At 48.1% G+C, this 13,756-nt stretch overlaps 1 protein-coding gene across 1 annotated transcript in view; it reads left to right on the plus strand.

Annotated features, from left to right (window-relative positions):
- The window catches only part of LOC146797775 (protein Smaug homolog 2-like), an 898,446-nt gene extending 885,483 nt beyond the window's left edge, over positions 1 to 12,963 (plus strand). The window contains exon 12 of the mRNA XM_085627650.1: positions 11,728 to 12,963. The gene's annotated coding sequence lies outside the window, so the exon portion shown is untranslated. The remainder of the gene's footprint in view (positions 1 to 11,727) is intronic.
- The last annotated feature ends 793 nt before the right edge of the window (positions 12,964 to 13,756 follow it).

Genomic DNA, 13,756 nt, shown 5'->3' on the forward strand with positions numbered 1-13,756 from the left:
ACATGAAGTGATCAGAAACACTTGGCTGATGTGTTGAGGGTAATTCTTGAGGCACTGCAACATTCTTGGTTTGGCCTCAGGTGACATCAGGACTCAGCCTGACAATCTGACTAGATCTCACAAGTGGGGTCTTGGAGAGAGAGAAATAGGGCGCTTCCTCAGGCTTCATCATATTAGTCACTGTCTGTGGACAGGTTGATGTGCATTTTAATTTCAGAAACCCCATTGGCTTCGCCATCATCTCTTGGACAAGTGGGCCTTTTAGAAGGCAACGGAAAGTACAGAGGTTACTCATGTTTACTTTTGAAGAACCCTTACAGCAAAATGCAATTTCTCTGAGCAGTGACCTGTGTAATGTTTTACGCAATTATGGCCCACATCAGTTGTTAGAAGGGCATTTAAAAGTTGCTTACATGGGAAGGTCATACACCAATAGGAGTGTCAAACTTGGAGAATGGATTGACAGGAGGTTCTCTTTCAACTGCTCAGCATGTTGTTAATTTTCGCACTCTTTGTAGGCCCCAATAATTAATGGAATCTGAAAGGGACCGTAGTTATAGATTACTTATTTTAGAATTACCCCCAGGCGTCAGACTGTATCCAGAGAAATGTTTTCATAGCAGTACCCCTGCGTGTCGGTAGGTGACGTTTGTCGACTTCGCGTCCGGCGGCGTGGTTACCAGAATGACGTCACTGTGTCTACTTAGATGCCGCCCTTGCTCACTGACGTCAGTTCTTTCTTTTTTCCGCACCAGCCAGTGCAGATCTGGAAGGACAAGTAACTCTAGTCACATTGGTTACTATTTATTTTTACTTGTGTCGACTTCTTTTCGAGTCGTTCGACTCCTGGAGCACGTAGGGATGTCCCGTCCTTGAACTGTCTTCAAGGCTTGTGACTCCTGTCACAAATTGATGTAGTTTACGGACCCGCACCTCGTGTGCCTTTGGTGTTTGGAGCGCAACCACGACCCGAAATCATGCTCTGACTGCCAGGCCATGAACCCGAAGTCTTTGCGGGAACGTTCCCGAAAGCTTCTCGAGGCCCCGCAGTCCACTCCGCGCTGCTCAAGGTCACGGTCGAGAGGCAGTTTGCGGGACCAGTCGCGGAGTCATCACCACCACTCATCGTCAAAGTCGTCGTCTTCGGGTAAGTCGAGGCATAAAAAGGAGAAGCATCGCCGTTCTTCGCGTTCTCCCCGGCCGACAGGATGCGGATTGTGGTCGTCTTGCGGCTCCGCCTGCGGAGCCTGCTGAGTCGGCTCTGAGCTTCCCTCCTTTTTCCGGGAGCCAGAGCGACCCATGCCCAACTTAGTAGTTTTTAGAAAGCCCTTCACACGATCTTTGGGCCACCTGGCTATGCCTGCGCTCCTTCAGGCCCTGTGGACTCGGCTGGGGATTCTAGGCCTTCAAACCCGGCGACTTTGGCCCCGGCGCCGCAGGGACCCCTGGTATCCAGGCCTGGATCCGTATTGGCGCCGGTTGACCTTACGACTCCTATGGCGTCGAATCCACTGACTATGCCTCTGATGCCGGCTGTGTCCCCAGCAGGCGTTGACCCCGCCCTCCATCCTGATCTGGACACGGAGCCGGACCAACGTCGCCCAACACCGGATCCGGCGCCGGGGGCTAATTTTGTACCATTGTTCTATCCTGGCCTTCCTTTTCGCCGCCCTAAGTGGCAGCCAGAAGAGGACATGGAGGACTGGGCGGGGTCTGGTGACCGTTTAGCTGAGCAGTTGAGTGAACCGGACTGGAGAGAGGAGTTGAGTGATGTCAGTGGTCTGGATACCTCCACAGACCCTGGTATGCTTTCTCCTCCTACCGTGGCTATGGAGGAGGGAGCCTCATACGCAGTGGTGTTGAATAGGGCGGCTGAGGCCTTGAACCTTGAGCTTCCTACGGTGGTGGTCAGGACCAACCTCCTGACCAAGGTGCTTCAACCGGCAGCGGCCTCTTCAGAGCCCCTACTGCCAATCATTGAGGCCCTAAGTGACCTCCTTCTGCCCCCCTGGTGCAAGCCCAGCACAGGGGCTCCTTTTGGATAGGATGATTGCCTAACACCACCACCACCCGGCCCCGAGTAACCCACTTTTCCTCTCCTAATACCCTGCCCCTGAAAACTTGGTGGTCCAAGCCTCTACATCTAAGGGCGCATTCCCTACTGCTCCCCCAGATAGGGAATCCAAGAAGCTGGATCATCTTGGCAAGATGTTTTCTTCCGCCAGCTTGGGACTGTGGTCGGTGAACACTGCATGTCTTTTGGCCGTTATTCCCACTGTGTGTGGGATACGGTTGTGCAGGTGTTGCCGCGGTTTCCGTAGGAGGCCCGGGCCACTTTCTCCCGTGCAATCGCTGAGGGCAGAGATGCAGCGAAGTTCGCCATTAGGTGTGGGCTGGACACCACCGACTCGCCAGGCAGAACAATTTCAACGTCCGTAGCCCTGCGACACTACGCCTGCCTGAAGTCCACTGGCTTTTCGGGCGATGTCGCGGTCTGGTATGTGGGACCCACCGTCGCGGGCCGGTCAGTCCACTAATTCTCTCCCACCCCCCTGCAGCAGCCTCCAAACCTCGCTAGTCCAACTTTAGGGCCACCAGTTGCCAGTGGGCGGCAGGATCCGCCATCATCTCCCCCACTGGCAAACCATCACGTCGGACAGGTGGGTTTTGCAGATAGTCCGAAGGGGCTACTCCCTCCCCTTCAAGACTACCCATCCCACCAACAGTCCATCGCATGTCAGAGGATCACGTGGCCCTTCTCCAAGAGGAAGTTATGGCTCTCTTAGCCAAGGAAGCTATCGAACTAGTCCCTGTTCCAGAAGTTGGTTGTGGTTGCTATTCCCACTACTTCCTGGTACCCAAGAAGGACAAGGGCCTGCGTCCTTTCTTAGACCTCCGGGATGTCAACTGCTTATTTTCGAAGGAGAAGTTCAAAGTGTTAACCTTGACTCCGGTCCTGTTTGCCCTCGACCTTGGAGACTGGATGGTAGCGTTAAACTTGCAGGACGCTTATTTTCACATCCCCGTCTTGACTGCCCACTGGCGTTACCTACGGTTCACGGTAGGCCACGAGCATTTTCAGTTTACCGTGCTCCCCTTTAGCCTTACCAGTGCCCCTCGGGTGTTCACGAAAGTGATGGCAGTGGTCGCAGCTCATCTGCACAGATCAGGGGTTCCAGTCTTCCCCTATCTCGACGACTGGCTGTTGAAGGTGGGCTCGCCCCAGGCTGCCATCTCTCACCTCCGTACTACGGCGGACCTCCTGCATTCGCAGGGGTTCACTATCAACATGCCAAAGTTGCACCTGATTCCCTCTCGGAAGCTCCTTTTCATCGGAGCAGTTCTGGATACAGCGCACTTTTAGGCTTATCCTCTCAAGCAGCGAGTTCGGGATATTCGGGCTATGATACCGATGTTTCCGCCTCTAGCCCAGATTCGGGAAGAATGACTGAGGCTGCTGGGCCTCATGGCCTCCTGCGTTCCACTGGTAGATCATGCCAGATCGCATATGCAGGCTCTGCAGTGGGACCTGAAGTTCCAGTGGCACTGCATCAGGGCAATCTTTCCGATGTCGTCCAGACCTCGGAGGGGACTGCGAGTCAGTTGCAGTGGTGGCTAACGAACCAAGATTGGGTCAGCTGCATATCTCTCTCCAACCAGAGTTCACAGTGGTAACGGATTTGTCACTCCTGGGATGGGTCGGCCACATGGGAGAGGCGCAGATCAGGGATCCCTGGTCTCCGGCGGAGTCTAGGCTCCACATCAACCTTCTGGGGCTCCGGGCGATTCGTGTTGCACTGAAGGCATTCCTTCCCTCTGTCAAAGGAAGTAGTGCAGGTGTTCACAAACCGGCCGGGGTGGGGTTGTGGACCCTATGTCAAGAGGCTCTTCAACTTTGAACATGGCTGGAACATTAGGGCATATCCCTGGTGGTTCAACACCTGTCAGGTTCCCTGAATGCCAGGGCGGACAGACTCAGCCGCCGGTGCATGATGGATCACGAATGGTGTCTTCACTCAGTGGTGGTGCAATGTCTCTTTCAGCAGTGGGGAGAGCCTTGGTTAGATCTATTCGTCACCAAAGAGAACACGCAATGCGCGTTGGAGTTTCCAAGGTGGCACTCGCTCGGCGATGCCTTTCATCACAAGTGGAATTGCAGCCTCCTGTATGCCTTTACCACTTCTACCCAGAGTGCAGAAGATCAAGCATGACCAGGCTCAAGTAATTCTTGTGGCTCCAGACTGGGCGTGAAGAGTCTAATACCCGAGCTCTTGAGCATGGCCATCTATCCTCGGATCAGACTGCCTCTTTGGGAAGATCTTCTGTCACAGCAGCAGGGGATGGTTCTCCACCCGAACCTGTCCAGTCGCTGCCACCTTGCTTGGCGATTGAGCGGAGACAGTTGACAGCTTTCGGCCTTCCTCCCGTAGCCTGTAATGTTATCTTGCCAGCCAGGCGTCCCCCCAGTAAAATGGTATACGCCTGTAGATGGAACTCATTTGTGTCATGGTGCATAGCAAAGGCTGTGGATCCCTTTCTCTGCCCCCCTTTCAGAGGTTCTCCTCTTCATTCTATCTTTGGCCCAGCAGGGCTCTGCTCTGAGCCCTCTTAAAGGCTATATTTCGGCCTTTCTTTGCCTTCTTGATCAGCCTTCTTTTTTCAAGTCCCCCTATCATTAACAGATTTCTGAAGGGCATTACTCCACTCTTTCCTCCTCCTTTGGTAATGCCTCAGTGGGACTTGAATCTTGTCTTCACTTATCTTGTGTGTGCTCCCTTTGAGCCATTACTAATTGTCCTCTTTGTCTTCTTACTTTAAAGACTGCTTTCCTGCTTGCCGTTACATCTGTCCACAGGGTGAGTGAGCTTCAGGCTCTTTTTCCAAACCTGCCATTCTTGGTGTCCATCCAGACAAAGTGGTCCTTTGTACTAGGCCGCCTTTTCTGCCACAAGTGGTGACATCTTTCCACATAGGCCAGACCATCACCTTGCCCACCTGCTTTCTGTCTCTGCCCCCTTCCAAAGAGGAGGAGAGACTCCACCGTCTGGAACCAAAACGTGCGCTGACCTTCTGCCTTGACCACACTAAAGACTTCCGGGAGGACGATCAACTCTTATTGGGTTATGTGGGTGCCAAGAAAGGTCCGTCGGTGCACAAACATGCCATCTCTCGATGGGTTGTCTAATGCATTAAAATCTTTTATTCTTTGGCAAAAAAGGAAACTCCATTAGGACTGCGCGCCTACTCTACCAGTGCGAAGGCAGCCACTACTGCATTGGGACGTGGAGTTCACTTGCTTGACATTTTCCAGGCAGCCACGTAGGCATCCCTGCACACATTCACAAAACATTACTGTCTGGACACCCAGGTTCGGAGATGCTGCTTTTTTGGTCGTTCTGTTCTTCAGGACTTCTTGGTGTGAACTTAGTTTGCACACCCACCACAGGGGTTGGCATTGCTGGGGTATCTATTCTAAGGTAAGGAATATATAACCATAGTCTCATTCAGATGAACAAGTTACTTACCTTCGGTAACAATGTATCTGTAAGAGATATATGTAGTTGTAGATTCCTTACCGCCCCACCCATCCTCCCTAATCTGCGAACTGACTTCTAGGGATAGGGACTCCCTTCTACGACCCTAGTTATGTGCACCAGTGGTCAGTGTCTTGCATGGCTCTGCGCTTCTGGCATGGAAAGTCGTGTCAGAACTGGCCTCAGCGCTCAGAGGCGGCGTCTAAGTAGACGACGCATGCCACCTACTGACGTGCAAGGGTACTGCTACGAAAACATTTCTCCAGATCCAGTCTGACGCCTGGGGGGGTAATTCTAATGTAAGGACTCTAACTGCATGTGTCTCTTACAGATACATCGCTACCGAAGGTAAGTAACTTGTTTGACAGGTACTGAGGATGGGTGATGAGGGACTGAATCCTTTACCAACCTACCAATGCTCTTGGACAGTAGAGTGCAGTGAGCAGTCGCATGTGGTGTGTTCCTGTGTTTTATCCAGGATACGTGGATGGGCCCCTCTCTAGCATGTTCCTCTCTGCTTCTGTGGTGCAGATTGAATAGCTTAGTGTGCATATTGCCTCACCATTTACAACGATGTTGTGATTAATTCAAAGGTATTACATGTGTTCTTTTAATTTCCATCTCTGTAACTGTGGGCCATAACACGTTCAAAGGTCTTAACAAACCCAGAGGTGGCCATAACTTTTACATTTTAGGGCTGAGGTCATTAGCATATGTGGTCTGGAGGATCTTAGTCTTATGATAGTTTGTGTAATCATCTGCCACCACGAATCTGTACCTGCCATTAGAGAGTTTAAAGAACTGTGAATTCACCTCACTTGCCCATGTAATGGTCAGTAATGATAATGTTTGGCTGTTTGTCCTAATGTTTGGGATGCAACCATGTATTATGAATAATTCAGATTTAAAGTATCTATGTGAGGAAATCAAGCTTTGCCATAAATGTGATTTGGGTTTGACCGTGCCTTAATATCAAGCGTTGGCCATCACAATGTTCTTAAATTCATTACTGCCGGCAACACTAGGTTGGCCCTCCCAAGCAGCAGGCCATTATTGTTAATTTTCAGTGACAATGGCCTGAGTGGTAACGTACCATGCATGCAGATTTGCTGCACAACTGAAATTTTTACAATTAATAAAAACCCAGGCAAGGTCTTACTGTAGATGATCCCTGATGGATCATACATCAGAGATTGGGAGAGGAAATATAGCATTCTTACTATTATTTTTTTAATGAATAGGCAACACGCTTTTAATCTGTTATGCTTAAGCAGTCATGCAGCAGTAGCTGCCTAATCTGAGTGGATAAATTAGCTGTCTAGGGCCTCAGATTTTCAACTCTATGTAGCCTGACAGATAGCTCTGCTGTGAGTTCTCAGCACGGAAGGAAAGTTTTGCTTGAGGGATGGCTCTATAGCTTTACGGGACTAGATAATGTGTGATAGCTTCACTCTGCATGACCTCATTAGATGGGAGGTTCGGTGCAAGAATGAGCTGGGAGTGTTGTTGAACACCACTTCACCATTCTTTCAGGGCAGATGTGAGGAAATGTGGTGTGGTTGTGTGACTGCACCATGTAATACGCTTAACAACCCTTTTTGTAGGGTTCATCTGTAAAAATCCTCAGCTCTACCCTGGGTACCCGTGGCTCTGAGCAGCAAGTTTTACACAGAGGAACAAGTGTTACGAATTTAAACAGAGCCAAAACAATTGAAGGAGAAATTGGCACGACTCAAGAAACCCAACACCAATTTATAGAAATAGACTGGATTTTTATAAGAATTTAGCCCGTATGTATGAACCCATTTAGCATTTCTGAACTGACTGAATCGCAATTTCGGGCCATTAAATGCTAAATAAGCTTTCCATATGTAGAAAAGGGAAAATGCGGTCGCAAAATGTGATTTCTACCAAGTAGAAATTGCATTTTGAAATTCCCAAAATAGGAAATCGCAAATAGTTTTCTTACTTGCTATTACCTAAACCCATAGCATTTCCTAAATGTAAAATGAGTATTTAGGAAATGCTATTACCATCAGACCAATCCAATAGTAACCAGGTGCAATTTGTTTAGCTATTTCCTAATTGCGATTGGGACTCTGTAGGAATCGCTATTAGAAAATCTCTATTCCAGTACATTCCATTTTACATTTGCTAAATAGCAATTTCTTAAGATGCGCTCTCTAGGAAATGCAAAATTGAAGTTTTGTAGATATGGGCCCAAGACACTATAACGAAAAAGATCCACCAGAGGGTTCCGGAGATATCGATTTTACAAGCAATAAAAAAACAAAAGCAATTTCAGTAAACCGCGAACAAGGCTTGAAAAAGTCAACCAATTGGTCACTTGGGAAAAAAAAAATTCCCCCCCAAAGGAAAACTAAGGTAAGTGTCAATGGTGTTGGTTTGAAGTACTTTGGGTGACCATCTCTGGCAGGGAGGAGAGCTATTTGGGGACCAGCAAGGTCCTCCACAACAGATACCTTCATAGGAGAAACAGCCCTTCAGCAGTTCCAGGCACTTTATTCATGTTGGAATGGATTCCTATGGAATGGTCCGGATAAATGATGCTGAAGATGCTCTAAGGATGCTGTGGATGTGATGCTGACGACGGGAGTCTTCCTGCAGGTATTCCTCGGTACACGAAGGCAGTTTGGGGGTCCTGTTTGCAGGGTCAACATACCACAAAGTCCTTTCCAAATTGGCTGAAGTCCAGTCGCCACTGGATACCAGTGGCCGTGATCGCAGTTACAGGCCATTCCTTCTTGATTCAATAACTCGCCATCTGAGGGTCCCAGCAACTCTGACAGCACTACCCAGCTAAGCGAACTAGAGTGTAACTGTGTGTTAGGTTTTGGTCCTCCTTGCTGCACAGCGGCGGTGGTAGCGGCTTGAAGACTTTGGGCCAACACCCCTCCACCCCAAACACCCACTCCCCCCTCCCCCCCCACACCCCCACACCCCCACCCCACCCCTCCCGAGGCTTCTTCAGCTGTTGTGTCCCTGTGCTGCAAACAGGAGGCCAGTCAGCTGGCCTTTGGATTTCGCTTGGCTAGGCCCTGCAGACGACTTCTCCTTGGGCATGGCATGCACAGACCCTCTTCGCTAGAGAGCAGGTGCAGTCTTTGTTGGTGCAGTCTTTTTGTTGGTCCCTCGGTACAGCAGGGCAGTCCTTCTTCAGCCCTTCTTCCAAGTCGCTGAAAACTGAGGTCTGGGTGCCCTCTTTATACTCAAAGTTCCCTCAGGGCAGGAAGCGGTTGATACCCAATGGGCTACCAGGTTCCCTCCTATCTAGTGAACACTTCCTGTGGAGTGTTGCTTCTGGCTATCCCAGGATGCACCATTCTCCCAGTCCCAAGATGGCGAGACCCCTTTCCTCGTGTACAGACCTCACTAGCCCGCTCCTGGGGTGTGGCTACCTCAGGGTCACACGCCCCTGTTTTGGCAACTGGTTTCCCCTTTCTGCCTCCTGTGCCAGCCTGCCTACCTTAACAGTGGGGCAGCTGTTCCACAGGTGCTACACATTTGTCCTTCAAAAGCGGCTTGCCTTTGTAGTTGCCTTTAGTGGCTAACACCCAAGTGGCTTCCTGCAGGCGGGGGGGGTGACACCTTCCTGGCTTGTCATCCCTCCATGTTCTCCTTCTTGGGAGTCATTAGCACTTATCTACAGGAGGGCAGAGTTATCTCATGGACCAGGCTCCAGGCGTGCCTGGGAAGAGAGAGGAGTTTTAAAGGCAACAATGTAGCCGCTTTGTTAAAGCTGCACACATTAATTTCGACTTTAGATACAAGTTGGGCTTAATGTAACGAGTTATTTGATACCTTGGAGTGCCCACTTTGGTTGCTCCATTCAGTAGTTGGCGCAGCTAAGGGGTCAGTGTGTAACCCTGTGCTTGCCGATTGGGCTGCCAAGTCTTTCCACAGTAAAACTAGTGGCAGACTGAAAGGGGAGGGGGGATGAGAGATGCTTGTTTTATTTTGGGAAACACCAGGGTGGCACAATGAGTGCTGCAAGCCCTGGGGTACCCCTTTAACTTGCATGGCCTGGGTATGAGGGTACCATTTTATAGAGACTTTACAGGTAAGTTAGCCATTTTCAATTGGGTATAGCCAACTCGACATATACTTTAGGGTTGGGCAGTGGCACTGAGGTCTGGTTAACAGACCTCATTGCACACTCGGAGTCGAAAAACCAGCAGCATCAGTGTAAAAACTTGGGGATGACCACAAAGAGGCATTTCCTTACAAGGGCCTCTAAGGTTTTGTTATGCCCAAGCTAAATAAAGGCATACTTTTATCAAAACTGTTGAAACTGAAGAGAATGCTTGAACTGTAATCATTATTGACAATGATTTTTTTTTTTTTTAGAGCCAGGCATATATCCTGTTTTTTAAAATTTTCTGAAAAATGCACCAACGTTGGTATTTTGTCTGGTTTCTTAAAAATTGAACAAAGCTTCGTATTCCACCTAATATGAAAAACATTATTACCATGGTTTGCATTCCTTGCAACCATCGTGATGTATGTGCTTTTTAACTTTTGACAACGATGAAGTGTTGTAGTTATTAAATATTGTTGCAGTTTCCCCATTTCACTTATTACCTCACTCTTCCAGTAGCCAACAGGCACCTATCTGTATATGCATCTCTCCCTGTCCGCATCTCTTTTAGCTTGTAGGATTTCCATGCACCTCTCTGTGCCTTTCCCTTCGGTATACGGCTCAGCTTGAAGCTCACCATGCCCTAACCTCTTTCCTTGTAAATATCCCTGTCTGTACATCTGGCTGTACCTTTACCAGCCTCCTCACACACCGACCTGTAACTGACCAAACCCCTCTCTCTGCCAGCACCCCTCCCTGCTTGCCGCAAACAATGCCTGTCAGCATCTCTCCCAGCATGCACCTTTCCTACCTGCCCCTTTTTCTGACTACACATTTCACCTTAATTCCTTTTGCTAACATGCATCTGTCTAAACCTCTTTCTCCTCTTGTGTGTACCTCTTGGTTCATTCCTCTGTTTGACCCTAATTCTCCCTGCTCGTACGTTTCCTTGACCTTCCCTCTCCAGAACTTAACCAGACAGCATCACTCCCAATGTGTATTCCGCCCCCTCTCTCCCTATCGGTCCTTGTCTTCGACCATACATCTCTTAGCCTACTCCTCTCCCAACATTCAACTCAGACTGACTTATCTCCCACCTGTACCTCGCCATGCCCCTCCATCTTCATGTCTGTACATGTCTCACCCTATAACTTTCCCTGCTGCAAATCTCCAGGCCCGCACTTGAGCCTTTCACCTCTCCCAATCAGTTTGTTTCCCTCCCTGTGTCTGTCCCAGGCAGTACTTTCAACTGCATTTCTCCCTGGCCTTGCCAATACTTCCTCGCAATTTATGCTACACACTTCTCACTGCCCTTATTTCTGAGTGCACCTCTCCTTTCTGGCACCACCCCTTATTCAAACCTCTTTTTGACTAAACCTCTGCCTCTTTTTGATTAAGCCTCTGCTTGTCCCCTACTTTCCCTTCTCAAATATGTACACATACATTATTTAGTCCTCTGTGCTGACAAAGCTAATAGGCCAGTTGCAGTTCTAAAAATACAAGCCAGATCTATTTGCTTCAACAGTACCAGTTGCATTAGATCATAAGGTTAGGTAAGGAACAGATGCTCATTTTTTTCAACCTTGCAGTAGCATCATTAATTCAAAGAATGCTTTACATCATTACCCTGTTTTCAGACGCTACACAAGTGTTCAGATGCCATGAATTGAGTGTAGATGGGTCAAGAACTTAGGACTTAAGTGAGTACTGGACTGGTCTTGGTTCACTATGATTAATAAAGTTACTCTTTACTTACATTACGGCATAATTTGCTACTTGCTGTCTTTGCTATGATGTTTGACTGTGTGCGGCTGGCCAAATTCTTATGCATTAGATGTCTCATCCACAGACCTCAGGCTGGTAGCCTTAGGCACACAGGAAGTTTTAGGGAGCTGCTTCACTATCAGTTTAAAATGTTACATTAATAACATTGCACTGTTATATTTTAAATCAGTACAAATGTTCAATGACTTTAATAACTCCTCTGGTTGTATTAAATTCTACTTTTATGATTTTAAATGAAATGGAATAAAGCATATTTTCATCATTTTTTTCATCAAATAAAGCTCTGACTTCTCATTTCTCCTGTGACAGATGGAACAGACAAGACCTCAACCATCTGACTTGGCTCCCTCTCCAAGCAAGCTGCTTTGTTAAAGACTTTGGGACATCTTCCAGTTGTCCCTCAAGAACAGTGGGCGTTCATCCCCATAACTCCTCCACATGGAAGGGGGAAGGATCCAGCAAGGGATGTCACTACAATCCACCATCTATATGTTCTCATATTTTTCTACTTTATTATACTTTTAACTATGGTTTAATATTGAAATACACAAAGCCAGAATTATTACAGTTTAATGTTAAAAGCAAGAAATGGCGCTTTGCAAAGTCTGCATGCGACAAGAGGGGAGTGAAAGCAAAGCTGAGCATATAGGGCTTTGGATGGAAAAAGGGGGGTGCAGGCTTCCTCTGACCCTCCCCTCTGTGCAGCTTTGCTTCCCTCTGCCAGAATCTCCGGTTGCAAAGAGACTGATGCCGGCACATTTACATTTTCCTATGGACACTGATGGGATCATTTGGAGATTGGGAAGGATACCTCGGGCTGGCACCTGGGAAGTATCCTCATTGCACCTCCATCTTGGGTTACAGCTTGGTTCGACCAGTGAAGGGATACATCAACCACAGATGCATAACTGCAGACCGAAGAACCAAAGTAGTTGAGTGGAGTGACTGCCGGCATTATGAAGTATATGGGAATTTCATATGGTGCCAATGCCTATTAGTCTATTCAGAGAGCGCTGGACATAGCACTTCTACTAGAAATGGCTGCACCTTTTAGTTGGCATCCGAGAGATCTGTGAGGAGTCTCACCCCGTAGCCAGCACACAAAGTGGCCTCAAAGGACTGTTTCCCTGCCCACTCCCCAAAACACCCGGGAAGCAAGTCCTCATTCACACCGCCACTGTGACAAGAGTAGCAAAAACGGGGTTATAGCAGTGTAAAACAAAGCATGCAACAAGGTTTGTTGCCATGCTTCAGCACTCCTACTACACTTTGGATACTGTGACTTCGGCAGCAAGTGGCTTGGTCAAAGAGTCCATTAATAAGTGTTCCAGGATCACCTTGTGGAGGAAGCTCTTTAATCACCAAATTCTATTATCTATGGAGTAAGGGACATCCAGTTGCTGCCTCCAGATCTGCCTATTGTCAGGAAAGGATGGGACACCATCCCAAAGCATAGCATGTCCCCTAACCCAATGTAGTCTTTCACAGCTGAAGTGTCTGCTCTGTAAATTCTTGTCCATCCCATAGTAAAGTCTTCATTTCTCAGCCACTGTTGCATCGTGTAATGGCTTACTAAGCGGACATGGCAAAGCAATCTCCAATGATGCCCTCTGACCTTGTGGCAGTGGTAGGTTTCAGAAAGCCTTGGACTTCAGAAGTCGAGCATTGCCAACCATTGGCATGCAACCAACCTAAACGAGTGAATTGTAAGGTTTTTGGTTAAGATAGAAAGTTTGTGGAGTAGGAGTCGCTTTGCCCCCTCCATGAGGGAGGGTAAGGGGAGCTGTTTTGGGTACAGTTTTCACACTGCACTGATGTCAGTGAGACAATGATCCTTCTTCAGCCAGAGAGGCAAAGAGAGAACCAGGGAGCCGGCTTCCTATTTATCTCTTCCACCTCTGTTTTTTTCTGTGGGGGTGGGTGGGAGAGGGAGTGGGGGGGAAAAAGTACATTCGTATCAAGTGTTAAAAAAGAAAACATACCAGTTGTTGTAAAATAGAAAAGTACAACTCATTTCCTCTTCTTTTGAGCATAAGGACATTTAAGTTGAGCTACACTGGGATTCTGGGGCTGTTATATATTTGGAAGCTAAGTGAGCAACAACTATGTTAATCTGTTCAGGAAAACTCTCCCCAACCCTGTTAAGTTATTGTGAACAGAGAGCAAGTGGAGTGTTGGAAGGTGCATTAATTTATGGTAAATGCCCAGTGATTCGGGTGGGAGAGGCGTGGTGGGGGAGGGATTTTCTCCAGTTCAGCATTAAGGAATGGGCATCCTTTTGGTGTGCTTTTCTTTTTTTTTTTTTTTAAATAACTGTTTCCGATCTTTGAAGATTTTT

Source organism: Triturus cristatus, chromosome 9 (assembly GCF_964204655.1).
Source record: "Triturus cristatus chromosome 9, aTriCri1.1, whole genome shotgun sequence".
Classification (NCBI taxonomy): domain Eukaryota; kingdom Metazoa; phylum Chordata; class Amphibia; order Caudata; family Salamandridae; genus Triturus; species Triturus cristatus.